We start from the raw sequence: 24,842 nt of genomic DNA, 5'->3' as shown, positions 1-24,842 counted from the left end.
CTGGGAGAGGAGGGACTAAATGGCCTTCTGAAACCCTGTGCACTTTTCTGTGCTATTCATGTTATAAAAATATACCTATGGAGTCAAAGAGTAGTTGGCTTTGTAAGAGATCTCTGAAGATCATCTGGTCCCATTCACTTGCTCAAATAATGCCAATTTGTATTGCAACTGCCCTGTCTGGTCAGGCCCCTTGGACCCTATTTTTTTCTCATTGCTTGAACAGGAAAGTATCCATCATGGTTTGTGTAGTTTTTTCTATAATTAATATTCTATCTCCTCCATCATTCATCTAGTAATCTTAACAACTCAAAACTTTGTGTATCTTTATGTACTGACATATCCATGAAAAGAACACCTGTCTTTCACAATCCATGCACATGAGTAAAGACTTCAAATTCCTGAGTCTGGAGCAACAGCAATCGACATTATTGCAGATGGAGGTAGAAAATTTATCAAAGTCTTATCACGAGGGTAGTTTGAATATCATAATGCGTGGGAGCAGTTTGAAATCAGCGTACTTCTGGAAAATTATTTTTCTGAATGTTTCTTGCAATGTTCATATCTTGAAAGAAACAGGTTTGAAGACCAGAGTTACAAGGAACACTTCTAGCAATCATTGAACTGCTCTTCCTAGAAACACCTATTGCTTGATTAAGAATAGCTGAAAAGAGATATATTCTGCTGAGTTTCACTGCTGAGTTTATGCTGCTCAGCTGTACAAGCACCAGACAGAAAGCACTCTGAGAACACCTCTTACAATTTCCCCTATTCAAACTGTTAAATATATCTAAAGCTATAAGAGATTACACATTTAATTTTAGCTGCATAACATTTCTCCACAAATGCATAATCTGCAACTACTTGTTTCACCAAACTAAATGGTCAGTTAAATTGGAGGCTGGAACTTCAGAGCACAATGATATGCACAGCTACCATCCATCAGACAAAAGGCTTCCTCAAAGCCTTCCCACACCTTTTCAAGAACCTCTGTCATGTAATCATTAAGAACACCACAGAAAGTCAATGTTTAGTTATGGGAATACTCAAATTTTCACAGATAGCATCAAATGTATGAGAATTGTTTCTAGTTGGATAAGAGCTTTCTGTGTTAAAGATTAGCTGGATTAGGAATTGAAACTTGCTGTCTCACCTTGAGGAACACAGTGACCTGATTTTCAGTATGAAAGCAAAAGTCACTCACCCTTCCCTGAAATTTTGAGGCATGCAGCACTTTTGAGACACAGCATAAACCAAGTTAGTACTGCAACATGTTTGTCCTTAGATACTGCTCAGGCAATAGCCTCCATTCTTAAAATCTGGAGATAAACACTGTTAAAAAAAAGAATGCTTTGAAATCTTCATCATTAGATTTGAGTATATACAAGATAAATATCAGTTAGGAATGATGAAATGTGAAAACTTTCTCCTGGTTCTTTGGGACAGGGATTGGACTTCCTGCCCTCCAAATCTTTGATAATATTCCCAAAACACACAGATTTACATAATCTGATATTTGCTTCCTTTGTCTCATAGGAGAAAAGAAATAGGTTATTACAGAGTTTTCATCTTTCTAATTTGATGTATATTCTTGGGGTAGCTCTTCAAATTATTCTACCATTAATATTGTACCTTTGCAGAATTAGAATATACTCCCAAAGAGACTGAATCACTCTGAATGCACTTTTAATTTGCAGAACACTGAATTTAGGAAGAACAGTTTTATTACTTTTAAGAAACTGGAGGTATGCCAACATTACTGCTACTAAGATTTTTGTTCCTAATTACAATGTTGAACATGGTTAATTTCATACCAGTCATGGGATTTTACAATAGTTTGTAATATACTGTGAACCTACACTTCCAAATTATATCAGAAGAGGTAATTGCATTGTACCATTGTACAATAATGGTCCAATTAACCTATCATACTATGCTTCTGTAAATCCCATTTTGATGCAGAAAATTTGTCTAGTTAAATACAAAAAAAAAAAAAAAAAGGTAAGAAAAAATATCTTCACTCTAAGAATTAAATAAGTAGGTATTCTGTGACAGAGAGACTATTATACCCTAAATAAAATTATTACCTTTTTCCTACAATCTGTGTTGTCCAGAGAAGGATACCCTCAGGCATTCTGGAATATCACCAATAAAAGTCTATCTGTGAAGAAGATGAAGTAATTAAACAGAGGAGTCTTGGAGTCTTGCCAGCAGCCTTCCTCTATTAGTCTGAGGCTGATACTGAAAAATACATCTTGGGTTTCTATACCTGCCATAAACATACTGATTTTGGATTTTGGTTCCTCTTACTGAAAGTTGATTTCTGTAGACCAATCTCTTGGTATTTTCCCATTTTCTCACAATGTATTCCCCTTTAGGGATTTCTGAAGTGCACTTGCATTTCTAATGAATTTGCACTAACATCACGCTCCCACAATCTGCCAGAAACAGTGAATTGCTCAACGTGGGCTACCATGAGGCTGCTTCTTTGTCAGTGCTCCCACATTCATTTATGGCTATGCCTAAAGGAGAGCTTGTGGAGCATGTCCCTTGCTTAACACTACCTTGGCTTTTCCCTCAGGAGCCTGGTCCTAATCCATCTTAGAGTTAGGTAGGTAAAGAGGAGTGTCTATTCCAGTGGACAAACAGTGGACTTCTCTGAGAGAAGCAGAATAATTCAGTTCTTCAGGAAAAATGGATCTCTATTTATATAACAGTCATTTCATAGTGAGGAAATCACAACAGAAAAACATCCATACAATGTGGCACAACAGTACTGAGGAGAAGGAACGGTGACTTTAGTGTCCTTCCTGTGAATTCCCCTCCTCATTTCAATTCAAGGTTAAACTTAAATCTTTCCTGCTTGACTTCCACTCTTACAACTATTATAACTGTTATGGTGCAATCCACCACTATGTCCATGAGTGAGATGGATTCAGGGAAAGGCTTCGAAAGCATTGATTCTTTTTCCAAAAAGCAGCTGCTGGAAGGAACTAGTCTTCCTTCTGGTGGGAGGCTGAGTTTCACTTTCAGTGGAACCAGTTTTTTTTAATAGGCCTTAATACAAATGTAGATCTTCAGAACTCAGTTGAGGGTGATTTTTTTTTCCTGGGATGAAACTTCGTGGAGCTGTAGGAACTATAACTTAGAAATAATTTTCATTAAAAGAGTGATAAATCATTCAGGGAAACTGAACACTTCTACTAAGGAAGAATAATGAAAAGTGAAATGGGCATGCACTGGAACTATTTTGGCAAATATTTGAGAGGAAGAAGTCAAGAATTAAGGGTCACTCAAAGATAATTCAATTAAGCTATTGTCCCAAAAAAATTATTTAAAAACCAAAAAAAGGTGGCATTTATGCTTTACAAATGCATACTGACTTGAAATGTGGAAAAAATGTTTTCTACAAAATAGAAATGAAACTCTTGTTTTTCTCATTACTGTCACTAAGCAATATCAAAAGTCAAGTTCACAGTTCATAATTGGCAGATTTCCATTTATGCCAGTTTCTTGTTTTTCTTCACATTACTGTTTCTGGTATCAGCAAAAAGAAGTGTTAATTAACCTTAGCAGCAAAGCAATGTAAGACTATGCTTTAAATTCAGAATGTATCTGACAGAAGACTGCAATTTGTAATGCTGGCCTGTCAATTAAACAGGACAAGACAGGGAAAGAGGGCAGAAGAACTTCATATTGTTTCCTTGAACCAAAAAGATCAACAACTCAGTCAGTCAGAATAATTATCTGCATTACTCTCTGCAATTATTTTAATGGGACTGAGATAATAGCTGCATGCTGTGCCTGTGCAGTAGTTCTGAGCCAGAGAGATGAAACAGGGCTTGTTGAGCTCTTTGAAAGAAGTGAATCAAGGAGAGATGTTTCACTGAAAAACTGTGGGTGTGTTTCACAAAGAAATGCACGGAACCATGGTGTTCTGTGTGTTGTCTGGAAACTGGCACAACACAACTTCTGAAAGGGGCCAGAGTTATTCAGACTGTTGTATTGGCTTGGATAACAACAGCAATGCTATGCATGGACTGGCAAAATAAAACTCAAAGAATGGCATTTCCATGGAGGGAAAATTTCAATTCCAGTGAAATTGAAGGACTTGTATGGCTTGCGGTTTTTTGTGGGGGATGTTTATGAGAACAGATTTTCTTTGATCCCCTTAGAGTTTAAAAATCTGTGGTTCTTTCTTATCTTCTTAGCTTTTTATGTGTTTTTCATAAGCAGCTGATGTTTGCTTTTTTGTCAAAGATAATTTCTAGGAAAGTGGTCCGAAAATTAAAATTGTATTTCCGGTATGTAGAGTCAAGAACAATTGGGGTATGTGAGGGATTTTGTTTGTTTGTTTGTTGTAAATAAGTGTGTAATTATAAGTCCATTAATTTATCAAATTAAATACACAATAATTAAATTTTAACAGCAAGCTAGAAAATATGATAAACACCACAGACCTCCTTTGTTTTCCAGTAATTAAAGTTTCATGTACACAAACAAAAATTTATGAAAATGCACATGCACAAAAGGGTATGATTATGGAGGGCACATTTCTCCAGTAATTAAATAAAGTCATCATCATTCATTTCAATGGGATTTTTTTGGGGGGGTATTTTCTTCTTTATTCTACCAAGTTCTTCTTGCATAAAGTCTTCTGCTTGTTGTCCAAATCTTCTCATGATTTTTTTAATAAATAACAAAATAATAAATAACAAAAATTGGGTTTGTGCCATTAATGGGTAGAATTTCCATTCTGAAGTTGCAGACTACTAGTTTCAGTTCTATAGGGATATGTTAACCCAAGAAATTTTTTTAAATCCCATTTACTGACCAGTGATGTGGTCTGTTCTCTCAAGGGTTTTCTCCACTTACTGCCAGAACTCAATTCTTCCACCCTCCACCAGTCTTGAAAGAACCAATTTAATTCCTTTTGGAAAGGTGTTCAGTGCAAACACAGTCTGCATAAGATACATGCATTGAATTTAAGATTTCTACCAAAAAAGTCACCCCTTTTACAGTTTGACTACTGCCAAAGACAAATTCTGCTTTTAATTATCACAACCTTATCTCTGGATTCATATTAAAGGTATGAAGAGGAAAATTTAGCTGTACATTGACTAGAAATAAATGCCTTCTGACATTCTTATGGCCAGTCCAATACTCATGTTTCAGAAACAATTTGTTCATGTGTTTTGCATGGGCAAGGAGGCATGAAATGACTTGTGCCTAACATCATAGCAAAGACAGGAGAGTTCACAGCTTATCCTGGATGTATCATTTGCATTTCTAATAGATAAATTTCAACACCATCAACGCTTCCTCTAAAATTATTTAGAATTGTCTGCAAACACTTGTGGTTTTCTTTCTCCCTCTTAATACAAAGGTGGACATTCTGCTTAATATAATTTCCAAGTTTCAAGTAGCATGATGTTACAGTACTATCATCACTAGGATGCCTTCCAAGTAATTCAGTATAGCAGCTGCTATATACTGATTTAAAAAAAAATAAATTGCTGAATTCTTGCATCCCAGGACAAGTTACACCAGTGTAATCCTGTCAATAACTAATAGCAAGGCAGGGTGACCAGCCAGCACCATCTTCTGTTAAACAGGAACTGAGATTGGTGAGCCCTTGCCCTCCTGTGATGACCTGAGGGAAGGAAGCATTGATCCATGTCTGAGGAAAGATTATTTGCTATTTTTTAATGCTCATAAATTTGTGCATTGCCATCTGTTTTCATTGCAGCACACATGTAACAAGGAAGATTATCCCTTCATTTTCTATCCATCTCCATGCACTTCTGTTTTACAGAGGCTGTTCCTTTGGAAGATTTTGGGGGCTTTTGTGTGGATTGTGAAACCACTCTGCTTCTGGACTTGACTTAGACTTTACTTTTGGACTCAGCATTGTTAGCAGAGCTTGGTACTTAGGTGAGCACAGACATTTGCTCAATGAGCAGATCCCTGCTGACCGAGCATGCTGAGACAAGCTGGGGTATCAGACTCCTGTAAAACTCCAGACCCCCACCTCCTCTTGCCCTGATGCTCCCATGTCTGCTGCCAGTGCCCAGCAGCTGGCAGAGCATCACAGGAGAGTGTCCAGTAGCCTGGTACAATCTCCCTGCACACACAGCTCCCCTCAGGTGGAGAGTTCTGCTCAGCCCCTCAGGCTTGTACTCATTGCATAGGAGCACCAATCTGTCACAGCATGCTCAAGGTGCTTCCTTTTATACCATACTTCAGGCATAAAAATGCAAAGTATATGGAATTTTCTGTCTTACTGTATTACTGATAAATGAACTGGGATGACTAATTTTTGAAATGAAGAGAAGAGGTAACACATTTCTTTAGAGAACTGAAAAACAGCAGTCACATCAAAGAATCAAGTACCACAAGTACTGAGATCTTATATTAAAAACCCAGATGGTGTGGCAAACTTTTTGTCAGTTATGCCTTTGCTCTGGATAACTGAGAAACAGATGAAATTGCACATTTAATGATATTTCATTTTTCAATCTTCAGTTTTATGGTTTGGGGTTTTTTAGGGTTATAATAGACTCTGTTATTCATTTTATCTACAACAGTAAATAAGGAGTTCTTTGTTTTGCTATACCTGGAGGTATCATGAGCTTTATAGACAACAAAAAATAATCTCTATTGTACTAAAACCAGCAAACTTTCAGTGTCTCTTCATATCCAGGTACTTCACTTTTAAGTTAGCTGATTTTTTTGAAGAGATGAGGTTTATTTGCAATTAAATTAAATAAAAGAGAAGATAAAACCCAACAGCAGACAGGTCTTCAATTTGTATGTGCCTCAAGTAAGAATCACAGAATCAATCTTTAGGTTGGAAACGATCTTTCAGATCATTAAGTCTGACCTATGACCCAACACCACCCTATCAACCAGACCATGGCACTGAGTGCCAGTGTCATGTCCAGTCTTTTGCCAAACACCCTCAGGTGGAGGTGACTCCACCTCCTCCCTGGGCAGCCCATTCCAGTGTCCAGTCACTTCTGTGAAGAAATTCTTCCTAATGTCCGACCTAAACCTCCCCTGGCACAGCTTAAGTCTATGTCCTCCTGTCCTATTCCTTGTTTTGCTTTGCTTGTGTACACAGCTTTTGCTTTCCCTATTAAACTGTCTTTATCTCAATTTGTTTTCTAACTTTTCTGTTCCTCTCCCCCATCCTGCTGGGAAATGAGTGAGAGATTGTGTGGTACTTAGTTGATTACTGGGTTAAACCATGACACTTGAATAAACATTTTTAAAAGGCTTTTACAACTCTCAACATACTCATACTGCATTCAATGGCCACAGGTGCAAGGAGCAGCAGTCAGCAGCAAAGTGCTCAGGGAAGACCAAATTTAGAATTTTTAGGTGAGAAGAACAAAGGACCCTTTAGCCCAAACTATATCCTGACCTTTGCATATTTGATACTCTCTCTTCTTGTTGTTCTCCATTTAGCTATTAACTTAGCTTGAAAAATTATTTACAGAAAATTTTGCTATTTTTCATTATGTACTAAATCTGAACCTTAGTGAACTTTGTTGTTCTCCTCTGTTGTACTGCCATAGCACCCAATGGTATCTTCAGAATCTTTTTTTCACCATGAGCTAGTTCAGCCCTCAAGGCATCTATGTGGAGTCTCCTAAAGCTCCAGCCTGTGATACGTCCCCTGATCTTGTTGGTGAACACAGTAAGGCCTTTGGGAGATGATCTGACATTTTCTCCTGTGTCACCATCCTGTGAGCTCCTTCCAGCTGCACCCTGAAGAAGAGCCATGCTATTTTTCAGTCACAGTATGTGTACTTTTATACAAAGAACAAGAGAAGATCACACATAATCACACCCAAAACCAACCAGTCATCACTGAGAAAGAGTTGCACTGTGCACTGTTACTGTTTAAAGCACAATGAAATTTTATAAATCTTGCTACAAAGAAACAAGATTCAATCCCATTTACTTCTAGAAGTGTCTTTCCTCTTCCTGCTTTTCTTTTGTTGGAAACTTACCCCATTCTCTACATGATTTAACAGTAGATTTCCTTTCCTATTCTCAGGACAAGAAATATTGTTCACAGGTAGAAAGCAAATACTTGAGATAATCAAGCCTGAATACAGTCAGCAGATGAGCAGGGACAGGAGCTAGGGAACTACTGGAACTATTTGTGCAGAGAATAGCCTTTAAGATTACACAAGCTTAGGATAAACCATTGGGGACAGAAGTCAATTTTATCCCTTTTTTTCAATGATCTGGAATTTTACTTCTCCATTATACAGGAGAAAATAGCTATCTATAGATTTTATTTGTTAACAGCAAATGAAACAACGCTGGCTCCATGCCATAGAGATAACTACTCTGGTTTGCTCTTCTCTGGGCTAGATACTTGTCTGTCAAGCAGCACAAGCAGTGCATGTCAATGCCAGCCCATTTCCTGCAGTCTCAGACCAGTTGGCATCCCTATAGCTAAGCAATAATAGATGACCAAACTGATTCATCCTTCCCTCTTTTCAGATTAACTGGATAACTGACTCTTCACCAGGTAACACAGAAACTGTTACTGCCAAAGGAAATGAAAGATGGGAGAGATGAATTAAAGAGTTTCAGTGTGAAAAAGAAAAACATCTGTCTATAATGATCTACTGGAAGAAAAATTGGCATTGGGAAACTCTTTTTTATGCTTCTGCATGCTGTCATAAACCAATGCACACTGAAAGGCATTCAGAGTGAGCTTTTAAATGATTTTAAGCTTTACTGCATATTGCCCTGAAGATATCTTAGTATGACATGGCATAAGTTTGTTGCCCATGACATTTATTTTAATTCCTACAATCTGACAGTTTTCCATTGCATCTTCAGTGCAACTGAAGAATAGAATATAACAAAGTGCAAATAAATGCTAATGTGCCGTATGCATGCAACAATTAAATTTGCTGCTAGCAGTAAAATTTGAAGCATTATTCAGGAAACATCTGGTCATGGCCCCTATCAAAAGTGCCAGTTTGCTGTGAAGTATTTGCATGTACATTAACAGCAATAAAAACAATGACTTTTTAAAATTAGTGATTGGGATAGGCTTAAAATTTTTAACTTGCTGCTACTGGCACCAGCATATACTTTCTAATCTTGACAAAACCTACCTTTATTAATGGAATATTGAACAATACACTTTATCCTGTGAACAAGATGGGCTTCAATCGTTAAAACAGTTTAAGATCCAAAATGCTAATTTTGCTTTTAATTTCAGAATTTTACATCAAAGTTGACAAAATTTGGCTCAAAAATAATAAGTACTCAAAAAGAGTTAATACAGTAAGTTTAGCCATGCAACCACAATCCATGCAACCACTTCATGTTAAACAGACTTTTTGTTCAGGAAGTGTCTCCTAAAACACACTTGTTTGTCTGACTAGTTGATGCCATTTCAACATGCCTTGTTTCAACTGCAAGGTACATCTTTATATAAGTAGAATACCTGATGTGCTGGTATAGCCAGTAGAATATTCACTCTCATCTGCTTTCAAGTAAGAGTGAAGCAATTCTTTCTGTTTACCTCAAATAAGAATATAAATCCAGGTCCATATGCTGAATGTGAAGCTAATAAGGAGGTTCTTGGGGAAATTGTGGAGGGTGATCCAGCAGCTGCAGCCCTCCTTTCATGCCAAGCAGCAATGGAGAGGTCCCCAATATGTTCAGTCCAAGGATAGTGAGGGTATCACCACACCCCTGGTATGTACCTGCCCACTGTAATTGTTGCAATGCATGGGACTGGTCAGATACCTACCTTCTGATGTTATCAAATCAAAATATTTCAGCCTTGTCAAAAGAGAAGTAAATGTTAACATTTTTCTCAAAAGCTTTTGATGGCGTTACAAACATATGTCATGTCAGCACTTTAGATACATGTGTGTGCATGTGTCCTATGAGCTTGTGTATAGGTGCATGTGTTTTCCCAGGAAAACCTTTCATCTGAGGTTTTTCAAGTAGCAATTGCAGGACATATATATTTTCTGTAGTCAGTTTGTTCTAATGTTGTTCTAAATAAAGCCAAATGAAGCCAGCAAGCTTAGATCCATAGATATATAGCAAAGGCATCTGTATAATATTTATTGCTAAGTGGTACATTTATAGGTTTTGTATTTATCAATGTTGTGACATTACAAGTTAAAACCCATCTAGCTGGTATAGTTCAGGTGGGCTTTGTTTGTACTATGGTGGAACTCTAATTACAGTTTAAGGTTTTCAATATACTGGTTTTGCAGAATGGTTGGGGTTGCAAGGGAACCCTGAAGATCATTTAGTCCAACCCCCAGTTTCACCAGTGTAGTTCTGTTTCAAAAAAAAAAAAAAAAAGGTAGTAAACCAGTATTTCCAATGTACAGTATTTTCAATCCAGGTAAAACCACAATATCCTTACAAAGATATAACCATTGATTTCTGTCTATGGCAAATGAAGCCATTCAAATGGATCAGGTCAGCAGAGCTGGGCACAAGATGACCTGAATTTAATGATTAAGGAATCTCGTTCAAGAGAGATCCTTATATCTTTATGAATTTGTGATTCTAAAATTTACTGCCAAGTGATCTTAACTTTGGTTTTTTTGTTGCCCAGTGAGAAGGGGTAGATATAAGTACTGTGCAGATGTGCATTTGGGATCAACAAGGGGTAGGTTCAGACCCCAATTCCAACACTCAAGAGAAGGTGAAGCTGGAAAGCTGTACAGGCAACAGACGCTGCCAGATTTACACCAACAATGAGCTCAGAAAAATTCCATTAGACTGGGAAAAGTCCCAAAACAAGAAACCCTCAAGTCAGTGCTAGTGAAATTCTTCCAGGCCATCCATTTCTCAGAATGTTCACTCACACTCACAACAGCATCACTGCACCCCTCCTGGCTCACTTCAGCAGGCAGCTCTGCCCTTGGGGCCCCGCATGCAGCCAGACCACCCCCAGCTCTCAGCGTGACAGTGCTGCCCTGCCTGCTCCCTTCTGCAAGCACTGGCACATCACTCAGCTTTCAGGATACTGAGCAAGGGCTCCAACAAGCTTTAGACACAGGAGCCTTTGAAGCTTTGTGCTGGAACAGGAGAGGGTGTCAGTGAAAAGAAAGGAGTGTGACCTCCTTCAGTCTCTCACCCTGTGGGCACCAAGGCAGAACATGCATTAGCTTTAGAGCATATTGAATTAATTTGTACAATTGCAACTCATTACAATTTCATGGTGCTTTACTCACATTGTTCTTGAGGTGCCCTAAAGGAACACAGATGTTCTAGCATAATCTGCACCTTTAAAGACAGTTACAAGAGCATTGGTGTATCAGCTCCCTACTGCTTTTGTTAGACAGTAAGGAACAGATAGCTGTAGCTTGCAGAGGCTCCTTGTGGTCTTTCACCCAAGCAATATGCATCAGATCTCACCATTATATTCTAACAACAAACTGTCACTGGGCACAAATACCTTTGAAGTCTCTAACTCCTAAGTTTATTAAAATAGGTGAAGAGTGAAAAATGATTATTCAAATCACAACTCAGCTGTCTGAAGGTGTGACAGATCTCATACCTCATGATATATCATTTTTTTTAAGTGATCTGACACCCCTGCATGTATGACACACCCATTCTGTGATTCCTCAGTCTTTGGGAAGGCTGTTCAAAAAATCCTTTGGATTTCAATTTGCATGGTGTGGCAAGAAAAGCATGGTGTTTGGATAGTCATCTTTCATCAGGCAAAGCAAGTCGGTGTTTCTTGTTCATTGGGTATCATCCTTTCATTCATTGCTCGCAGAACTCACCTCAAGAAATGTGGAAGATGAAGGTGTAAGAAGCTGCTCCTCTCATCCAGGGTAGATGAGCAGAAAAAACCCTTCAACTCTTTGTGGCCCAAGTAGACAGAAAGACAAGTGACCTGTATTTCGATCACACTGGCCATATTTGTCTTTTGTTCAGACCTTGTGCACATGTGATTGCTTCTATTTAACAAAGCCAAGAGATTCTGGGGGGTTCCATGGAACTTCACATTAAACCAACTCTTTTGGTTGGTTCAATATGAAGTTCTTTCTTCATTTTTGTCCTCACAGGATATATGAACTGATGGTTTGATCAAGGAACAAAGTGGCACCTGATTTTTCTGATTGGCACAGAACAAGGCTTTTGAAACACGCAACTTTTCACCAGTAAAAAAAAAAAAAAAAAAAAAAGAGGAAACAACCTTTTGATTATTAGGCTGGGGAAACAACTAGTAAAACTAATGAAAGCAGGGGAAAACTCTTTCCGTTGACAAGTCTCTCTTCACACCACTTCACATGAAATATTTCAATAAATTTATTTTGTCTCCATGAAGGAAAAGGTGGGTCTCCAAAGCTTTCTGCTCACATTAGACAATTTGCTGTAGAAAGCAAAAAATCTTTTTTTTCCTCACTTGCTTAGTTTCAGTTAACTGTTCTGAAAAACCTGGTTTTTACTTCTGATTAAAGCCTCTCTAAAATTCTTAATAAATCTGAATATTTATTTCCTCTTGAGTTGTAATTACTGTTCTTCTTATTTAAGAGAAATTTATTTAAAATTAGTTCACCATTTCAGGGAAAAAAATTCTGATATTTTGGAGGTCAAATATTTGATGTGAGATCCCGTGTCTTTGAAAGTCACTGGGAATTCTACAGAGATGCAAAAGTTGTAAAGGGCAGAGTGAACAATGAATGTTTGAACCTCATCCTTTTAAAAGATACAAGGGAGACCTCTTCTGAACCTGCTTTTCAACCTTTCACTTCAGGAACAGAGACTGACACCTGTAGACACAGAATCTCTGAAGTCTCTTTAAGTGAATACGATGGGAAGAGATGCTACCTGATGAATGCTGTGTCTGAACATAACACAGACATTTGCTATTCCTGCTCTAGGTAGTGTGGGATTACAGATTGCACACTTTAGTTTTATTAGGTTCAATTTTTGTCACTTAAATCAAAGTTGCTGCCACAACAACCCACCATGAAAATTCCCTCATCTTATTTCATAGAATAATTATTGTTCTTGTTATATCTCTGTTTGCTTCTGAGGAAGATGTTGCGTGTTACCTCCTTTAAATCTGTGTACTGGTACAACCTTCAATGATGACAAAAACTAGAAAATTACTTCTGAACCCATCCTTAATACACATAAAATAGAAAGTTTTGTAGTAGCTATAAGACACAGCACAGGGATGATTTACCTCACCGTCAGAGGTTTCCAAGCTACCATGGTTTCCAAGCTGACTCTTATTTAACTAAAAAACAAGAAATTCTACCAATTAATACAAGACATGTCTGCTTATGCCATTTCTTCCATTTTCTTTCCATCAGGCCCTAGGGTTTTGGCCCTTGGTTTTTTAATGATGTCAAGTTGTATGAATTAATTTTCACTTTTCAAAGGAAAAATTCTGTCGAGACTGTCAATCCAAAGGTAATTTGAGTGGTTCTCTCTGCTTCTACTTTTCTCCTGCCTCTTTAAAATATATCAAATCAAATATACACAATCCAGGTAGGGATTGTGTATATTACAAAATTGTGTAATGTTTTGTATATACATATTTTCTTATTATCATTTTCCTGAATTTTCTCTACTACCCGTGAACATTTTTAAACATCTAAAATTATGTTTTATTTGGTAATGGCTATGAGCTTCCCCTTTTGAATATACTCCAACGGCAGGAACATTAATGTAATTTGTGTTTCTTGCCTTGTCCAAGAATATTGTAAACAGGCAGTTTCATCTCATGGGAAATCAACTTAAAAGCAAAAACTGCAGAGAAGTTTCCTTTTAGATGTGTAGTAAGGTGTTCTGCAGAAAGAAAACTGTAACTTTTCTCTTAGCTGGAAGGTAGTGGAGTTTGCAGTGCATGAATAAAGTGCCTGTGAAAGCTCAGCCAGCCAAACTCGTATTCTCCTTCCCGGTTATGGCTGTATCTGAGGGAAACCAGGTCAGCTCCCTCTTCCTCTGGCAGGTGAACAACTTGTTCCCTCCTCTTTCTGTTGTTTGTTTGGAAATCAAAAGAAACAATTTTCAGAGGGGAAGCTGATAGTGTATGCATTAATCATAGCAGTTTGTGGGGGAATCTCCCCTGGGGCTGTACAAGGAGACATGTCCTTTGGGACATTCTGCAAAGGCAAGTCAAGGCAAGCAGTTGCCTTGCTGGTGAGGGTTGGCTGAAGAAAACCTTGCTGCAACACAGCCCAGCAGTGGGACTTGGAGGAAGCTGTGCAAGGCAAGAGTTTTCAGAATATTTCAGCAAGTAACAGATAGAATAGGTGTCCACTGGGAATTTCCAAAGCATTGGAGCAACTCAGGTGCTTTAACACCTGCTTACTGGAAATTCCTATATTTTTCTGCTGCTTCAGAAAAAGATAAATCTGTGTGAAAAAAAATGTAAATCTGTCTGATCCTCTGAGTATTATGTACACACATATGCCCAGGGCTAAGTGGGAAAGAGATGGTCCTAGAAATCTTCCTTGGATGTAGATCCAAGTTAACAGGCTGAATTGCATCTGCACCAAGGTAGCTTGCTTGGCCAACTGCCCCATTGCCACAGACTTTGTGGCAGCTGAAGGGACAAGTTGGAAAGGCATCAGCAAAAGTGGTTATAATATTAATTTGTAAAAGTACAACCTAATAAAGTTTAATGGCAAACTTCACTCTGTTACTACACAGATGAAGTATTAAAAAAAAATCAAGTTAGAATTGAGCTAGAATAATTTGCACAGAGACCAAAGAACTTCCCATTTAGTCATGAGCCTCAGACTAGGCACCCTAAACACCTGATGGAGCATAGGTGCAGTTAGTTCCAGTCTTAGTCTCAGGCTTGGACAATGATTTATGCCTAAAGGAATTAGCTACATGGTTATCATTGGTATTGATTTAGCACACTCAGCCACTTCCCAATGATCTGTTGTGAATAAGACACACCTTGGATTAAGAAAATTTTTCAGTTCTCAGGTAAGGTATCTCAAAACTTGAGAGACATCCCAACTCCAGGGGAGAGTCACTGGAGTGCAGTCCAGTAGAAATGTAGAGGCAACTCAAAAGACATGTCATTAGTAGAAGGTCTCTCTGCCCTAAAGAGCAACCTTGAAAGGTGTCCCAGCTCAGGGATAGAGCTCTGCCCCTCAGAGTGCCTGGCAGGGAGAGCTGAAAGGCAGCTCCCTTAGTCTGTCATAGTCACGGGATAAGAGGTTTCTTTGTGGTCAGATTGCATACATTGGAAAAGGTGTGCATGAGACACCCTGTACCTTCATCTTTATTAACAGAATCTTGAAAAAGCAGCCTGCTATTAATGCATTAATGCACATTGAGAGTCCCAAGCTCATGTGCATGTATGTTCCCTGTGTCATGGCTCTTTGTGGGTTTCCTGGAGGAGAAGGCCTTTGCCTCCTTTGGAGCCTGTACCAAACCACAGCTCATGTCACACAGGGGTCAAGTGCACCCATTGCATCCCCTTCCCACCACCCTGCACCACCCTGCACTGATCCCACAGAGATCCAGTGTTCGCTTAGACTTCAAAATACCTTTCCGTCTTTCTTTTTTTTTTTTTTTTTAATATGTTTGAAAGTGCCCTTGTAGTTCTGCGTGGTCTCAGATAACCACTGTTTCAAGATTGCTGTGGTTTCATATCACCATTAATCAATGCAACATATATTAGCTAAGCACTTTGTTCTGCTTTTGCATGATTTATTAGGTCTTCCTTCATTAATGTGTTTGATCAGAAAACTAATTAAACAATGAACTGTGACAGTAACATGTACTTTGCATTCATTATTAAAAACTGGTTTCTTGGAATAAAAATGTGGTAATGAACACTTGAGCTACCATGGGCTACACTTTATTTGCAATTAACTGAACTGTTATTAACACTAATCCTTGGCTTTCCCATTTATTAGCGTGCTAGATATGACAGTGCTAAAGACAAGCATGCTAAGTTTATTTCCAACACTAGTACTTTAAACACCAGTAAGTAGGGAGTAAGTTCCAAGAGGTGAATTACTATACAGGAACAGTCTATATGTATTAACATCTGCTTTTTTTGAAACAATTTAAGGCCTCATTTTTCACCTTCATTAGCAGTCTCTGAGTATACTCATGATGCATCTAGAGTTTGCTATGTTGAACATGAAGATATAATTATGTCTTCATGGATAAAGCAGCATTTAGTTCTACTGCATAGAATTATGACTCTCCTGGTTTTGGCCAGGAGAGAGAGTTAAATTTTTCACAGTAGCTGTGCGGGGGCAGATCCTGGAGCCGTGTGGGCATGTCTGGGTTATTATTCTATCCCACTCATGTTGCTGCCAGGGACAGAAGTACGGGACTCTTGCTTCTGGGAAGAAGGGCCACATTAAGGCTGATGTGGTTTAGGAATGGTATTGCCTAATTTAGTATTTACACCTAAAAGAAAACCTGGAACTGCTCCCCTCCCTCCTCCAGTGAGAGAGATTAGAGGCAGAGATTATGATTTGAGATAAGAAAAATTTACAGCAACAAGATAAGAAAAACAAACAGCACACCAACAAAATTCAGAACAAAAGTGTACAAAGGAGGCAATTTACATGCTAAGTGTTCACTGAGGACCCCACAATGAGCAATGGTGGAAGGGTTTCCCTCTCCTGCCACACCTTTTCTCAACCTGAAGCCACTCCCTTCTTCCCAGAAACAAGAATCTATTATTCCCGCTCCCCAGCAGTGACTGACTGATCACATGGCTCCAGATTCCACATATTCAAGGTGTTGTAAAATATTAATCCTGTCCTGGCTAAAACCAGGACATTATTTTAACAAATTTCTAAGCTACTTGCTTACTTGCTCTTTGGAATGCATTCTTCTTGCAGGATTGTGATTCATTTTCCCTTTGTTTATTGAGCTTGATTCATGCCAGTCAGATTACTCTGCTGTCAGACATTCAGAGCTCACAGCCAGCAGAGCTGTTTACCTGCCTGGAATTCACTCCACGCACTTTCCACCTTCTCATCCTGAGAATAGTGCCCAGGGGACAGTCAGCTTTTTTTCCCTCACAGTATTTTCTGAGGAGAGTCCCATATATTTGTGTAATGGAAGACTAAGAATATACAAAAATCCCACACCCCTAAAGAGGAAAATACTCAGTAACACTTTTCATTGCATGCCACACTGCTGTTTAAATGCCCTCTTCCTTGTCATAGTTGGGGATTGACACGATAATCCAGCAAGATGGCTTGTTTCCTCAAACCAGAAACCCAGATTGTTTTGAAAAATACTGCATCCCTGGAAACATGCATTCATATGGGCCTTGTTAAAATGCATAATTTTGAGAAATAGTTTCCCCTTTATTCTCCTGTGCATCCAAATGTAACTTTAGCATTCCACACCATCATTAGGTAGTTGGGAGTGAATTTCCTCAGTGACAGTTTTAGATACTGCTCAGATGATCCCCCAGATGAGGCTGGCCATGAGCTGATCAGCTTCTTGACTTGGAGCAATACATTTCTATAATGGATTCCAGTTTGTGCCAGGGAAAGTGAGTATTCCAATGAGAGGGAGTTTCCCACCTTCCCTGTAAACAGCTGCCAGTGCACCATTGCCATCTGCCTTGCAGAATGCACACTTGCTCCATCTGGGTGAGTTAGTGAAGTATTGCCTGCACCTACCCTTCACTTCTAGCTGACTACCACATACTACACAAACCCCTGTGCTCTGATGGAGAGCAAAGATAAGCAAGAAGAAATCATCAGTTTATTATCAGTGTAAATTTCTTACAAATTCTGTTTCTGAACAGAGCCCCACTTCCCCACTGTGCTCAGCTGAGTGTAGCAATGATCCTCCTCTAAGTAACTACTTACTCTTACCAGCACCTACTTTCCTTTTTTAAACTGGTGTCTTGCTAAGAGAAAGATGCATCTGTCTGTTTTCTGCCTTACGCAGAAGCCAGAGCACACATATTCTACATGTGCAAGTAGTATCTAAGAGCCATGCTTCTGTGTGTGTTAAAAAGAAATGGGTTGCTGTTTTGAATAAGGGAAGGATTTTTAATTAAAATTATTTTGAAATTCATTGATTCATTTTACTGCTACTCTCATAACTTTTAAGCTTTTTCTCACTATGAATTTAGAAATATATATATATTCTACACATATTCTCTGTTTCACCTGAAAATTTTTACAAGATACAATCAGTATCACAACTCAACCCCCAGTTTTCATGTCACTAAAACCAGACTTTTATCTAAATTTCTCTAACAGATTTAATTTGATTAGACAATATAGTGCAAGTACCAGGATGTTTTGAAGCATTCTAATGTACTATAACATGCTTAACATTTATACACTACTAGACAAAAATACTATTTCATCATTTACCATACCTGCAGTATGGTAAATATATTATCCAAGCTTTGTGGGCTTTCCAGAGCTTGATACAACCTCACAGCTCCCTGATATTGCACATTCTAGAAACTGTCATTAATTGTAATGTAGATAAAAGAGCACTATTATCTGCAGGAAGGGGAGGAAACAAAAAAGACAACACAAAAAGCCCTAACACTTCTTTATGCAAGACATGCGATCCTTTTATTTAAGCAAAGATAATTTAAGGACACCATTAGCTGTTACCTGAGATAAAGACTTAAACGTCAACCCTATGAAAAATTAACTCTGATAAGTAGGCAGACATGCCTCTCCCTGACCCACAGCTCTCTCACTGGTTTCAGTCTCCCCACAGTTTGCTGTGTCACTAACTAACTCTTGTTCTGCATTATCAGCTCCCAGCCTCAGGCTGAGCTTTCAGACCCGTGTGCCGTTTCAGCAGTGTTGGCATCCTCCTTCAGAAAGTTATCTCAGCATTTTGTGAGGGTCTGTGTGCAGATATTTTTCCCAAGTTGATGCTGCAAACAGAATGTTTCATTTTATCATATGACAATTTAGCTGCAGCACTCCCTGCGTGGACCTCTGAAAGGGATTTCAGCTTGTAATATACTTTACAGTTCATTCAGAGCTCAGAGGCCACAGATCCACACACATTTCTGTTATGGGAAATGTCAGAGATCCCTTTAAGATGACATTTATTTATGCCTTTACTGCAAGCCAGGGCACAGACCCTCAGAACCAAAGCAATTCCACATTGTCCTGGTATTGTCCAGCTTCACTGAACTGTTAAAAGTAAAGCTTACTAAATTCTTCTAGCTGCCTTAGGATATGGTAGAATGTGGTGAAAAGTGTTTCAAGGGAAATTCTAATGCTGAATATCTAATGAACATTTGTCAACAATATCCCGAGCTACAGAATGATGCTCGACAGCAAAAAGAGATCAAATCATGACAGAGGGCTTCTATCCTGCCAGTTGCCCAGAAGAACATCTGCTCCAGAACCTTGTCTCCATGGGAACATCTTCCTCTTGTAGCTGTTTTAACTCAGTATTATTTTGTCCTAGATTTTGTATTTCTGCCAGTACACAAGCTGGCCATACAAGAACTGGCTGTCCAAAAGCTCTAGAAGCCATGATTTATCCCTCTGCATCTTGCAGCTGAATGACTGATGAAACAAAAGAGTTTTAAGGCCCATTCACTATGAAGACTGGCTAGAGAGAAACCACTTAAAATGAAAGCATAGGAGCTGCTAGTTTGCTAGGCATTGCTTTCAGACAACTGTTTTATAATTCATTGTTTATTCCCAAAAATGTTTCCTGACAAGGCTTTAAATTACAGTGCTTCTGCCAGTTATAACTCATCTCCTCATCCATGGGGATGGCTGCTTGGTGTATATCCCTCCAGGGTGGCAAATAAACTGTGCAGCTGAAGATCCATGGATCTCAAAGAGCTCCCATTTATATTCTCACTCTTCCATCTGTAGCAGGAAGGGAAGTGTCCACACACTGCAATGTTTACTGCATTCTTGTCAGACTAATTTGTTGCCTTTGAAGACAGGCAGCCCAAAACTTTAGTAGACTTACTGCTATTTCAGAGTTATTTGTGTAGCAGTCTGTCCCCCAGTCTGGATCAGGGTGGCAGAACAAATGCATGTACTTTTTTTCTGGTTATACAAAGTACTGCTTGAGCACAAAGACAGCCAGCCTTCTGTCACTACACAGAAGATATACAGATTCACTTAAAAAAAAAAAAAAAAAGCCCGATTTTACAGTTATTTGCAGGAACATGAAGATCCCACAGATATAAACCAGCTGCTGTACATTGATATTTCAGCCTTCAAAGAGCTCTTCTTCCTTCTCTATTGAGCACTTCCCATGCTAGGGGAAGCTTTAGATGGATTATTTATGCCTTTCCAATGTCCCGTTAGATCCACAGTGTTGTGTACTACAGGAAGGAAAATATGTGCCGGTTTTGGAGTCTGATTAGGTTTTTCTTAAAGGATTGAAAAAATAATGTTCTCCAAGAGCAGCATTTTCTTACTGAATTATCCTGAAGCAATTTTGCTGCAAACATGACTCTAATTAGACATTTCACTTTTAAAGTCATTACCACTCTGTCAGCTACTCAAGCATCATTGAAGACAAAAAGCAGATGTTGCTGGGGAATGCCTGCATTCTTCAGACCAGACTTGATCCTATCCTTCTTATCATGGTACAGTCAAGAGTAATGTATGCTTTTGTATCTCAAGTAAAACTGTCAGATTTCATCCCAATTAATGGATGTTAAGACTCAGGCATTTTCTTTTTATGCATACCATTTTATTAGACATTTTTTCAAAATGGGAAACAAAACATATCACTCAAAAGTGAGTGTTACAGAAAGAGCCATTAGACTAGAGTTAAGCCAAGAATAGTTTCTAAAGCCAAACATATTTTATTTGAACAAAACCAGCCAAGCCCTCTTTCCCTGTCATTTCTGTGAACTTTTGTAACAGGCTGTGTGTTCTAATAAGTAAAATGTATAATGCCATCACACAGTTGTTGGAATTATTTAGGGGACAGTAAATGGAAGTCCAAACTAAATAGGACACGTTCTAGGCCATAGAAACTGAAGTATGAGGAATTTCAGGCAGATATCCACTGTAGGAAGAAGCTCAGCTCCTGAGAACTGGTCTTTCACCCTGCTGTTAGTTTCTGAGGCAGACAACACTATGAAGATGCTTGTGTATTTTCTGGTCTCAGAAAGTCTGACTGGAGCACTCTCTATCCTGTCTGGTACTAGGGAAGGTGATCAGGCTCTATCCAAATTTACTGGATACACATGAAACAGCAGAGGTCAGTGAATTGCCCTTAACTACCACCAGCACCTGAGAAGGGGGCCATAAGGAATGCAAAGATACTTTCCCAAGAGACATTTTATGTCTGCATGATAAATGTGAGCAAAGAGTCCCTGTGCCTGAAAGCAGCACAGCAGTCTGCTCAGCACATCTGGGGGCAGGTCCTGCACTCCTCAGCAGCAGCAGCAGCTTTCTGAACACTTCTGCAGCCCCACACACACCTACAGCATTCTGGATGCACACAGGCTGCTCACCCACAAGACTGTGCCATAAAAAATGGACCCACAATTCACACAGCAAAATATCTCTTTCATGTTACCATCAGATGTGCTCTGCTGAGTAATAGTAGAAACAACAAACCACCTGAAAGAGGCAGCTGATCCCAAGCTTACTATTCAAAATGTTTTAATTTGTGCCTTCTTTTAGACTCTTTCACCTTATTTTGGAAAAAATTCTATCATACAACTTCCCAGTATTTTCTTTCTAAATATAGTGCAAATTTTCTTTCTAAATGTAATGCAAATATTCTTGAGTATATGAAAGGATATAACTTTGTCTCTCTTACTGTATTTCACTGAATTTGTGTGACTAAAAAATTCAAAGCAAATGTAGAATGGATGAAAGTATTTTGGTTTTTCTGAAAAAAACTCTTTTTTTTTACTTTTTTTTTTTTGCTGTTTTTGTTATACTTTAAGGATAAAATTTCCTATTCAAGATTTACTCAGACAATTTTATGAGGAGCAGCTGAGATCATTTGATTTGTTCAGCCTGGAGGAGACTGAAGGGAGACCCCCTTGTGGTCTTCAACATCCTCAGAGGGGGAAAGAAGGGACAGGGACTGATCTCCACGCTGGCAACCAGTGACAAGACCCATAAGATCAGCATGAACCTGAGTCAAGGGAGGCTTAGGTTGGATATCAGGAAAAGGTTCTTCATTAAGAGGGTGACTAGAACAGGCTCCCCAGGGAAGTGGTCATGGCACCAAGCCTGACGGAGTTCAGTAAGTGTTTGAACAATGCTCTCAGGAACAGGGTGTGATTCTTGAGGTGTCCTGGGCAGGGCTAAGATTTGGATTCCATAACCCTTGTGGGTCCCTTGCAACTCAGGATATTCCATGATTATGTGAAGTAACTGGAAGTTATTTTTACCAGGTACTTCTAATATGTACTTCAAATGTTCTTTAAAATATCAGACTCAGAAAATTATTTGTAAGCATTCCAGAAATCTTTTCACATTCAATGTACAAGAAATCTGTATTTCTCTGTGTTCTATACTTCAGATATACCATTCAAAGGAAGAAAGGAATCCTTACAGGTCTTCAGGTGTATATGGTATTGACAGCTCTCAAGGTTAAGTGCTGAAGTTTAAACATAAGCAGGCAGTAGCAGAAAAGAAAATACTTTCCTCACCTGTACCTCTACAATTTTCAATGCCCCTAAGAAAATATTCCCTTTAGCTCTTTGTCCCTTCCTTTTGTTACTATACTAGAGTTACTATAACTATAGCTGCTTTTAGAATTCACCAAAAAGCAATGCAAACACAAATTAAGAATACAAGTTTCCAGTAAACACAGCATCAAGAATATTTCATGCAGGCTACTGCCAAAGGTAATTCTGGAGGCTTTTTTGTCAGTACATGCTTCAGAGCACAATAAAACAAAATCTTTTAAGGCAGGCAGTCACAGGCTCTGAAGGATATCACATAGAGCACAATGACATTTAAAGAGGCTTCAGAAGTTCTGTTAAGTGCAACCTGTATCTAAGTCAAGGCTTTATGTCTCAAACTTGCAGCTGTACGTTTTAATATTTTGCTTCAATGTGACATTAACTCCCTTTGGCATCTTTCGAAATCATAAAACCATACAAATCAAAAGTTTAAATATTGTCAAGATAAATAAAAGTGTAGTGAATGTGCCTGGAGGGACTCTTAAGGTCTTTGACTCCTTTTAGAAACTCTGTCACCAGACTGAAGAGAAGTTGGGCTGATTTTTCTGCTTCTAATGGAGATAGCACAGTGCTGGGTAGTGCCAGAGCTGGAGCTGTGGGAATGGGCAGTGCACTGCTGAGTCTGATGCCCTGGTTACTGCAGTGTATGCCATTCTTTCTCCCCACTCATCCCAGCTGTGTTATATTTTTTTGAATACAAGCAGTTCTGCACAAGACAACAGGAAAAGGAGTTAAAAACCTGAGGAGGATTTCTCCATGCTGTGTTCACAATCTGAACTTCTCCTGAACCAAGTGACTAATTTGTAACACACAACAGGCTCAGGCTTTCCCTCCCTGTCCTTGTTTAGTGATGAGGAGGAGGAGCTTTCTGCAGAACTGGGACCACTGCCTGCTATTCAGCCTACAGGATTTCCCCTCTAAGTGGATCAAAAACTTATATTCAGAAGTGCAACTGTTCTTTTGCTGAAATGGCAACTTTTTCTTTACATTTATTTCTATGAAAAGGTGGTACATCTAAAGAAAACATCTTCATAAACAAACAGAGGGAGGAAGGATTACAAATCAGCTCCAATGTCAGGCTATTGCTCTAAGGGTGTTGTGCTCTGGGATGAAAAAATAAAGCTGCCTTATATGCAAAATACTGTATAAACTTTTCATGCTATACTGATGACTAATTAAGACAATTAACAATGACACACTGACAAGTCTGCTTCTCTTTCTATCATAATGAGTTTGCAGCTTCATTCATTTGCCACTGTACTCAGGGGACACGAAACAGATTTGTACTAGACCATTAAGTACTGTTGATTTTTAATGCAGATCAAATAGAACTAAGTCCTACCCAAAGACAAAAAGTTCTAGGGTCTTGAAGGATATACAGAGTTTTATCTCTTGTATAGACCCCCTCACAGTATTAAAAAAGGATGGGGAAGCATAAAGGTGCACACACACACACACACACACACACACACACACACACACATCCATATACAACTGTACGCATATTTCCTTCTGAATATGAGAACTGAACAAGGAGACAGGGGACTGTGAGTGAGAGAAAGTGAGAGTCTCCATTCTTGAAGATTTTCAGAAGTCATCTGGGCATGGCCTTGGACAATCATCTGTGGGTATTCCTGCCTTAGCAAGGGAGTTGGACCAGGTGAGCTCCCCAGGTCCCCTTCCTATCTCAACCACCCTGTGACTCTGATTTTGTGATTTCTATAACTAGAAATAATAACAGTAAAAGTAAAAAAAAACCTAAACCCTACTCTGCGGAAATACAAGGAAGAAATTCAAATTTTGCTATCTCCTTAGCACTACTGTGATTTCAGAAGAATTAAAAGGAGTAAATGTGGCACACATAAAATGTCCATCTCTCCATTCATCCATCTGGAAAGTGCTCTGGCAGCACTTGTCCTAGAACATGGTGGCAGGATGTAGGCATGTTAAGAAGGTGATTTTTCATATTGCCTCTCCTGCCTGCACCCCTGAATTAGGATCTATCCTCAAGAACAGCTTCATGCTTGTTTTTCCTTCTGTTCTGCTTTTGTGCAAGTGGAAACTGAATCCTTGTCCTAAGCTGAAATGGCAGCCTTCCCATAGCTACTGTGAGCATCAGAGGAGTCTGCTGATTGTCAGTCAGTGCCTCCAGCTATGACTTATTTTGATGCTGTAATTGTCTCATGAAATGCTAAGGTCT

Source organism: Lonchura striata, chromosome 2 (assembly GCF_046129695.1).
Source record: "Lonchura striata isolate bLonStr1 chromosome 2, bLonStr1.mat, whole genome shotgun sequence".
Lineage (NCBI taxonomy): Eukaryota > Metazoa > Chordata > Aves > Passeriformes > Estrildidae > Lonchura > Lonchura striata.
The sequence above is the reverse complement of the archived record's forward strand: the minus strand, read 5'-3'. Positions refer to the sequence as shown.